The sequence below is a fragment of the Bufo gargarizans genome, chromosome 2 (assembly GCF_014858855.1).
Source record: "Bufo gargarizans isolate SCDJY-AF-19 chromosome 2, ASM1485885v1, whole genome shotgun sequence".
NCBI lineage: Eukaryota > Metazoa > Chordata > Amphibia > Anura > Bufonidae > Bufo > Bufo gargarizans.
In genome coordinates this window covers 501,243,265-501,252,329 of record NC_058081.1, presented here as the reverse complement: position 1 = coordinate 501,252,329, position 9,065 = coordinate 501,243,265, and the positions used below count along the sequence as shown (strand labels likewise).

Sequence of the window (9,065 nt, the reverse complement as noted above, 5' to 3'; positions counted from 1 at the left end):
GAAAAAAATGACACTATGATCAACATCAGGGCACAGAGTGATGGTGTAGAGGAATTCTGTCTATATGTGTGAATTTGGGAAGGCAGAGACTAAAATATGTGACCCCAAATTGATATATATACAGTGTCTTGCAAAATACTTTTTTCGTGTTTTGTTAATCAGAATTTTATGCGATGGATCAGAACACAATAGTCTAAGTTGGTGAAGTGAAATTAGAAAAATATATAAATAAAACTATTGTTTAGAAATAGGAAACAGAAAATTGGCATGTGCGTATGTATTCACCCCCTTTGTTAGGAAGATCCATAAAGAGCTCTGGTGCAACCAATTACCTTCAGATGTCACATAATTAGTGAAATGATGTTCACCTGTGTGCACATGACCTGTGAATCTAAGTGTCACATGACCTGTCATCACATATACACACCTTTTTTGAAAGGCCCCAGAGGCTGCAACCCATAAGCAAGAGGCATCACTAACCAAACACTGCCACGAAGACCATGGAACTCTCCAAACTAGTAAGGGACAATGTTGTTGAGAAGTACAAGTCAGGGTTAGGTTATAAAAAAATATCCAAATCTTTGATGATCCCCAGGAGCACCATCAAATCTATCATAACCAAATGAAAAGAACATGGCACAACAGCAAACCTTCCAAGAGAGGGCCGCCCACCAAAACTCACGGACCGGGCAAGGAGGGCATTAATCACAGAGCAGCACAGAGACCTAAGGTAACTCTGGAGGAGCTGCAGAGTTCCACAGCAGAGACTGGAGTCTCTGTACATAGGACAACAATAAGCCGTACGCTCCATAGAGTTGGGCTTTATGGCAGAGTGGCCAGAAGAAAGCCATTACTTTCAGCTAAAAAAAAAAGAGGCATGTTGTGAGTTTGCGAAAAAGGCATGTGAGAGACTCCCAAAATGTATGGAGGAAGGTGCTCTGGTCTGATGAGACTAAAATTTAACTTTTTGGCCATCAAAGAAAGGCTATGTCTGGCGCAAACCCAACACATCACATCACCCAAAGAACACCATCCCCACAGTGAAACATGGTGGTGTCAGTATCATGCTGTGGGGATGGGACTGGGAAACTAGTCAGAGTTGAGGGAAAGATGGATGGTGCTAAATACAAAGAAAACGGGGTTAGTCAGCACCAGTGGCGGATCCAGAGCCTGGTCTCGGGAGGGGCACTTCCAGGTTATTTTCTGTCCACCGCCACAAAACAATGGTGCTTATAGAACAGACTACACAGTGTAGAGGTATAATGTATATTGTGTGGCACAGTGTATGCTATATGTGTATAACAAACATATTTCACATGAAAACTTACAATTATTTGGCTTTGACCTTGGGAATCTCGAACACCACTTCAACACCCCCAATCATGTGCCAGTAATAACAGCCCCCCATGTGCCAGTAATAACAGCCCCCCCATGTGCCAGTAATAACAGCCCCTCCATGTGCCAGTAACAACAGCCCCCCCATGTGCCAGTAACAGCCCCCCCATGTGCCAGTAACAACAGCCCCCCCATGTGCCAGTAACAACAACAGCTCCCCCATGTGCCAGTAACAACAACAGCCCCCCCATGTGCCAGTAACAACAACAGCCCCTCCATGTACCAGTAACAACAGCCCCCCATGTGCCAGTAATAACAGCCCCCCCATGTGCCAGTAATAACAGCCCCCCCATGTGCCAGTAATAACAGTCCCCCCCATGTGCCAGTAATAACAGCCCCCCCATGTGCCAGTAATAACAGTCCCCCCATGTGCCAGTAATAATAACAGCCCCCTCCATGTGCCAGTATTAATAACAGCCCCCCCCCCCGTGCCAGCAATAACAGCTTCCCCCCATGTGCCAGCAATAACAGCCCCCCCCCCCCGGCCGGCAGCCTATCAGAGGAAGGGAAAGGGACACGCCTCTCCCTCCCCTGCCTCAGCACAGCCTTCTGTATCACCTTCTGCGCTCATCTCCCTGTGCCCCGCCGCCGCCAGCTCGGGAGGGGGGCAATTGCCCCGTTGCCCCCCCCCCCTGGAGAGGGACTGTTACCGAAGATATGTACCTGCACGTGATATCTTTTGTGGGGTCATTGTCAATAAACCAAAGAAATCTTAAAAAGTTTATGTGTTCCTCTTTAACGAGAAAGCAATGAAACATCTGCTGAATGTCCACCATGAAGGCAACAGAGTCTTTGCGAAAACGAAGCAGTACTCCTAGGAGTCTGTTGTTAAGATCTGGACCTGAGAGCAGGACGTCTTTTAAGGAGACGCCTTCATATTTTGCACTAGAGTCAAACACTACTCTAATTTGACCTGGTTTCTTTGGGTGGTAAACCCTGAATATGGGTAAATACCAACATTCATCCGAGTTTTTAAGGGTAGGAGCTACCTCAGCATGACCATTCTGAAATATTTTCCTTATGAAAGTAAAGAAGTGATCTTTCATTTCTGGCTTCTTGTGGAAGCTACGTCTTAGAGAGACAAAACGTCTGTAGACTTGCTCTCTGTTGTTAGGCAAACGTTGCATTTGAGGTCTGAAGGGAAAGGGTGCGACCCAACTATTTGTTTCATCCTTAGTGATTTCCCTTTTCATGGTCTCTAAAAACAATCTGTCTTCATGGGACATTGTTATCTGATTGTCCTCCTTGGTCCTTTGGAACACTGAGCAACCTAGATGGTCTTTGTCACTGTCACAAGCTATGTCATGGTCTAAAGAGTCTATGAAGGAACAAGGTAGGTGAGTACTATGTGGCAATTCCTTTATGAGGAAGTTGTTCATGCCTTTGGGTATAAGGAGCATGATGTGGGCCATTAATCTGTTCTCTAGTTTTATGAACTTGTAAGATATCTCTACCTAGGAGTAGGATTATCTAAGCGTTAGGATCGAGTTCTGGTAAGAGATGGGCTATACGCTCTAAATAGAGGTGATGCATGGCTACCTCTGGTGTAGGGATCTCATGTCTATTATCAGGGATTTGATTACATTCAGTAATAGGTGGTAAGGAAAGACACGTCTTACCATCTATGGACTCAATTAGGTAGCCACTAGCTCTCCTCCCCGCTGTTTCTACAGTACCTGCACAAGTCTTTAGAGAATAAGGAGTGTTGGGTCCTTTGATGTTGAAAATGTCAAATAAAGTAGATTTGGCTAGGGACGCATTACTTTGGTTATCTACGATGGCATAAACATTGATGGCTTTGTCTCTGTAGCCTTTTGGGTATACTTTTGCTAGGCAGATTTTTGAGCAGGACCTGCCGCCTATGAGTCCTTTGCAAACTTCAGTGCATTGTGAAGTAACTGTTGGTGGGTTAGTTTCAGAGTTACTATCCTCCCCGCCATGCTCTCCAGCATTGTTACTCTGTGATAAGGTCCATGGGAAAAGCCCAGGATGTAGGGCCGTGTTGTGATCTGAGTGGTTGCATTATGTGCATTTTACACTACCCTAACAGTCTTTGGCAATATATGATGTAGATGAGCAGCACTTGTAGCAAATGCGGTTCTCTTTGAGGAAGGCTTTGTGATCTCCTATTGACATTTCTCTAAAGGCTCTGCACTTCAGAAGAGGGTGTCGCTTCTTGTGTAGAGGGCACTGCTTACCAGGATCTTTGACTGTTTCGCGGCTGGAGGAGCTGTAATACTTGCAAGAATATACAGGTGAAATTTTAGTTTTGTGCACTGCCACTGATCCTTTGTGTGGTCTGTGGTCATAGGGAGTGGCACAAGACTGTGATAGATCAAAGCTAGGGTCATTACGAATATTAGCCTCTAGCCTTACAAAGTCAATAAACACACTGAAGGGAGGGAATGGCACATTGTAGATATGTTTGTAGACCCGTGGGAGACCCATTTCTCCTGCAGGTTGTGGGGAAGCTTTAATACAATAGGCCTGACACCTCTGGCAGTGTTGAGGAAAGCAAGCCCCGGTAAATCCCCTTCAGCTTTGGCAACCTGTAATTCCATCAGTAAATCACTTAAATCCCTAAGTTTCTGGAAACCTTTGCTAGATATTTTAGGGAATTCGTCAATTCTTTTAAACAACGCATCCTCTATGACCTCTGTAGAACCATAACATTCATCAAGTCTATCCCAGATCATTTTTAGGCCAATCTCTGGGTAGTTTATATTAATATCCCTGATTCTCTTGGCATGTTCTACAGAGTCTTTTCCAAGCCGATCTACAAGGAAGTCTATCTCCTCACTACATGACAGACCCAAGTCTTTTGTAATGTTATAAAAGGAGGCCCACCATGCTCTATAGTTTTCAGGGCGATCGCTGAACTTCGCCAGTCCCTTTGTAACTAGCCCTCATTTAGTAAATAACCTGACAAAGTCTGCTGCGCTCTGGTTACTACTAAGGTTGGTTGGAGGTGAGAGTGCGGTGGGCGATCATACCTGTATGGAGTCTCTGACTTAGGCCAGCCCATGTCATACCGTCTTGTGGGATAAGGTGGCTCTGCAGGCTGGACTAGAAGCTGGCTTCCTTAGTGTGCAGGGAATTTAGCTCGAGTTTTGTCACATGGCTCTGGGCTCTCTTGTTTGTAGGACTGAGTTCCGAGCGTGACTCTTTTGGATGGTATGATTCCTCTGTGGCATAGGTGACATCTTCAGTTCCTGGGAATGGATCAGCATTGCTGTTTGGCCTAGAGTGTTGACTGATGTACTCTGAAGTGCGTCGTACAGGATCTTGCTGGCCGAGTTCTGGGCTAAGCACACTGCGACGACTTTCGGTTTTCGGGTATTCCATTGTTTCCAAGAACTCTGCTTCAGCTATGGCGGCTGCCGTTTCTTTCTCTACCGCGAGTTTCTCTAGCTTTGCATCTAAGAGGAACTTTTGCATTTCTAGTGAAGCCTGTAACTGTGCCTTTTCTTCTTTCATCTTCATTTCTTGTTCGGCAAAGGCTGCTTTGACCTTTGCGGCTTCTGCCTTTGCGCGGGCAATGGCATCTGCATTGCTAACGGAAGACGACTTGGCGGAACCATCCTTCTCTGATCTTGTCTTGTAGCTTGATACTGTGCTACGCGACATGGTGTTGGTGAAGACACTTAACTGCGTGGAGACTACTGTGCGGTGGAATGCCGGTCGCTGTGCTTAGAGAGCGGTCACGGTATGCAATCAACTGTGTCTACATTGTTTGAAGCAGCTATCCCCTTGCAGCAATGGACTGTATAGAAGTCGCTGTGGTGTCCGTTTGCAGATATTGCGTGGACCGTAACAGACTTCTGTGTAGTCAGGTGTGCCTCTCTCGCTAGAAGTCGTCGTTTACTGTCCTGTTCTCACAACATGTACCCCCGGGGTCTATATGCAGTTCAACAGGCAGATATCACCATTCTACTAGTTAATAAGATGAGACTTGTTCCTGTAGTCTGTGGTTTTATTAACCGGCAGTAGATAAGGTAAACTATAAGAAAAAATTAAAACATGTATTAATCCCTTACCGACGATGCCTTAGTAAAGAGACACACAATGTGCAGCTGCAATTAGCATAACTTGCCATGTCTACTTTTTTAACTACTTTTCAAAACTAGTGTCAGCACCGTAAAATCACAAAAAGTTGCACAATATTTTGGCACAGACATGACTTCTGCCAAAAATTTTGACTTTTTGACTCCTATTTTCTGACACAGAAGGACTGATAAATTCTCCCCACAAGTTCTTTTCATCTGGCTCCGCTTTATTATGGGTGTGAACATTTTTTTGGAAACTTGAGAGCAGGCACGTATTTGCCATCATATTCTGCTGTGATTAAAGGGGTTAAATATTTTTGTTTCCACAGAGTACTCTGTTCTGTAGACTGTAGGACAAGGAATTTCAAGCATTGTGGAGGATGACTAGATTGGCAGACTAGAGCGTAGGGGGTGTTATCAGGAGGGGGGAGTACAACAGAGATTCTGTGTGCAGGAGAAAGTGTGGGGCCAAGGCCACAGCGAAGTAGCTTAGAGGGAACCTGCCATTACAGTGCTTGTCTCGACATTGGTAAGATATCCTGCAGTGCCAGTGGGGCACATTGTTCTGCTTGTTTCCAGCACTAGAGGGCTATCTGTATACAAATGTATATGGCCTGAATGGGCAGACTGCCCCCTAGTGTCACGATTGTTAAGTGTAGACTTTCTCATAATTATGACACTGCTTGTCTCTAAGAGATTGGTTATAATTCAGTTCTTAAAATTCTAGGTAACTTTTTAATATACTTTGAGTTTAATTTCTTTACTCTTTTCAACATATCTCCTTGCTGTCAATGAAGCGAAATACATCCAGGTGCTTGACTTATATTACCATAGTTGTTTTTAGGGAAAAACATGGAGGTTAGGGACCCCATGTTAGGGTAAGGTCACACAACGGATTTTGTAAATCTGCTTATAAAATTCAGCAAGGAATACACTTTTTTTCAGCGCATTTTTTAACTTTTTGTTACGTGTTTTTCTATCTCTACTCTTTTTTTTTTTTGCCAATGGGTGTTTACTTCAGTACAAAACTGCATTTTTAGTTTGTGGTTTTTGGCGCAGATCTGCATACAAAAATGCACAGAAGTCACTAAAAAAATGCATGGACACGTACAGAGCGAATTTTATTATGTCTCCCATTCATTTCAATGGGAGATTCAGCACGGATTCTGCCCCAAGATAGGCCTTGCTGCGTCTTTTTCCACATGGATAATGCTGCCTCCCATTGAAATGAATGGGAGGATGTTTTGAAGTGTTTTTATGCTGATTATGAGTTGAAAACGCACCAAAAAATTTGTGTCAACTGGCCCTTAGACTGTACAGGAGCCTTGCACACAACATGTGCCTGAGGCTTAAGATAATGTTTTCATTCACTTGCTTCAAGCACAAGTCTTCAAAATGATCAAGGATTGAAATACAAAGCAGGACATTTATCCAAACTGGTGCGAAGGAAAACTGGCTTAGGCTACTTTCACACTGCCGTTTCTGGGTCCGCCTGTGAGATCCATTTCAGGGCTCTCACAAGCGTCCCAAAACGGATCAGTTCAGCCCCAATGCATTCTGAATGGATATAGGTCCGTTCAGAATGCATCAGTTTGCCTCCATTGCGCCTCTATTCCGCTCTGGAGGCGGACACCAAAACGCAGCTTGCAGCATTTTGTTGTCCGCTTGACGATACGTAGCCAAACGGATCCGTCCTGACTTACAATGTAAATCAATGGGGACGGATCCGTTTTCTCTGACACAATATAGTTGACATTGACTTTCAATGTAAGTCAGGACGGATCTGTTTTGACTTAGACTTTTTTTTGGGAAAGAATAATGCAAACGGGTCCGTTCTGAACGGATACAAGCGCTTTCATTATCGGTGCGGATCCGTCTGTGCAGATACAAGACGGATCCACACCGAACGCAGGTGTGAAAGTAGCCTTAGTTGCCCTTAGGAACCAACCAGATTCCACCTTTCATTTTTCGGAGCTCCTATGGAAAATGAAAGGTGGAATCTGGTTGCTATGGGCAACTAAGCCAGTTCTACTTTACACCAGTCTTCATACATATACCTCAAAGTGTACCAGGAAGTTGTAGAACTTTTCATTGTACATGAGTGAAGGGTTGTCTCATTAGGTCATATGGACATCATGTTGAGGGTGGAGATATTACTGACCCAGAAATCCCCCTCACCCACTTATTATCTGATACACTACATGTCCTGTTGATCAATACAATTGTGTGTTGACCACTGCATAGTGGAGGGAAACAGGAGATGCTGGATGAACTGTTGTGAATATTATGAGGGAGCGGTTGAAATCTTCCCTTACATTTCTTGCCCTTTGTTAACGTAAAAGGCAGTTATGGTGAGACGAAGCGGCCGTCCTCTCGTAATTGCGACTTCCATTCAAACCAGTCTGGCAATTTCCTACTTCTCGGTTCACGGTTGCACTTTGGACCATTATCGTCTGGTCTAGGCTTCATCACCCTTTGTTCGCAGCGGTTTCTCTCTGGCTCTAAATATTCTTTGATTGATGAACATCAATTTTCTATTTGAGCTGCAGATGATTTTACAAAGCAGTTACCAGACGGTGACTGTAGACCGCTCTAGAGCCTCACCGTTACACTTTGCTATAACAGGGCTTACAATCTAATTTCCTTATAGGGGAAGAGCTATATTAAAGCCCCTTGTATAGTTTTTTTCAACATCAATCAGATACATTTGGGGACATTTATCTATAATGGCATAATTTGCGCCCAAAAAAATTACTAACATTACAAATCAAAAGTGGTGATTTGTTTCACCTCATATACCAAAAGGCACACGCCACTTTTAAAATGTGACTTTTTTTAAAATATAAACTTGATTAATCGCCTATTTCCCTTGATTTGTGACATTTTATCCTCTATCTCTCTGCTGACTCTCTCCTTAATCCATTACAATCTGGTTTCCCCACCCTACATTCATCAGAAACTGCCCTCACCAAAATGACAAATGACCTCCTGACAGCAAAACGCAATGGTGACTACTCTCTGCTCATTCTCCTTGACCTCTCTGCAACTTTTGACACTGTAGACCACCATCTCCTCCTCACCATGCTCCAGTCTATTAGTCTAAAGGACACTGCCCTCTCCCTCTCTTTCAGTGTATCTTTTGCTGGCTCCACTTCTTCTCCAATCCCTCTTGTTGTTGGGGTTCCTCAGGGTTCAGTCCTAGGCCCTCTCCTCTTCTCTCGCTCTACACCGCCCCAATTGGACAGACCATCAGCAGATTTGGTTTCCAGTACCATCTCTATGCTGATGAGACACAACTATATACTTCATCCCCTGACCTCACCCCTGCTGTACTACAGAACACCAGTGACTGTCTCTCTGCCATCTAACATTATGTCCTCTCTCTATTTGAAACTGAAAACTTTTAAAACTGAAATTCTTGTGTTCTCCCAATCTAGTAACCTACCCAAACCTGTTATCTCCCTCTCAGTGTGCTACATCATCATCACTCCTAGGCAACATGCCCACTGTCTCGGTGTGACGTTTGCCACTGATCCTTCCTTCAACCCCTATATTCAGTCTCTCACCCGCTCACGTCGCCTTCACCTCAAAATCATCTGTAGAATCCGCCCCTTTCTCACTATG

The 9,065-nt window shown here is 44.3% G+C and overlaps 1 protein-coding gene across 5 annotated transcripts in view; it reads left to right on the top strand.

Annotated features, from left to right (window-relative positions):
- DGKI (diacylglycerol kinase iota) overlaps positions 1 to 9,065 on the top strand; it is a 249,688-nt gene that overhangs the window by 217,092 nt on the left and 23,531 nt on the right. The window lies entirely within an intron of this gene.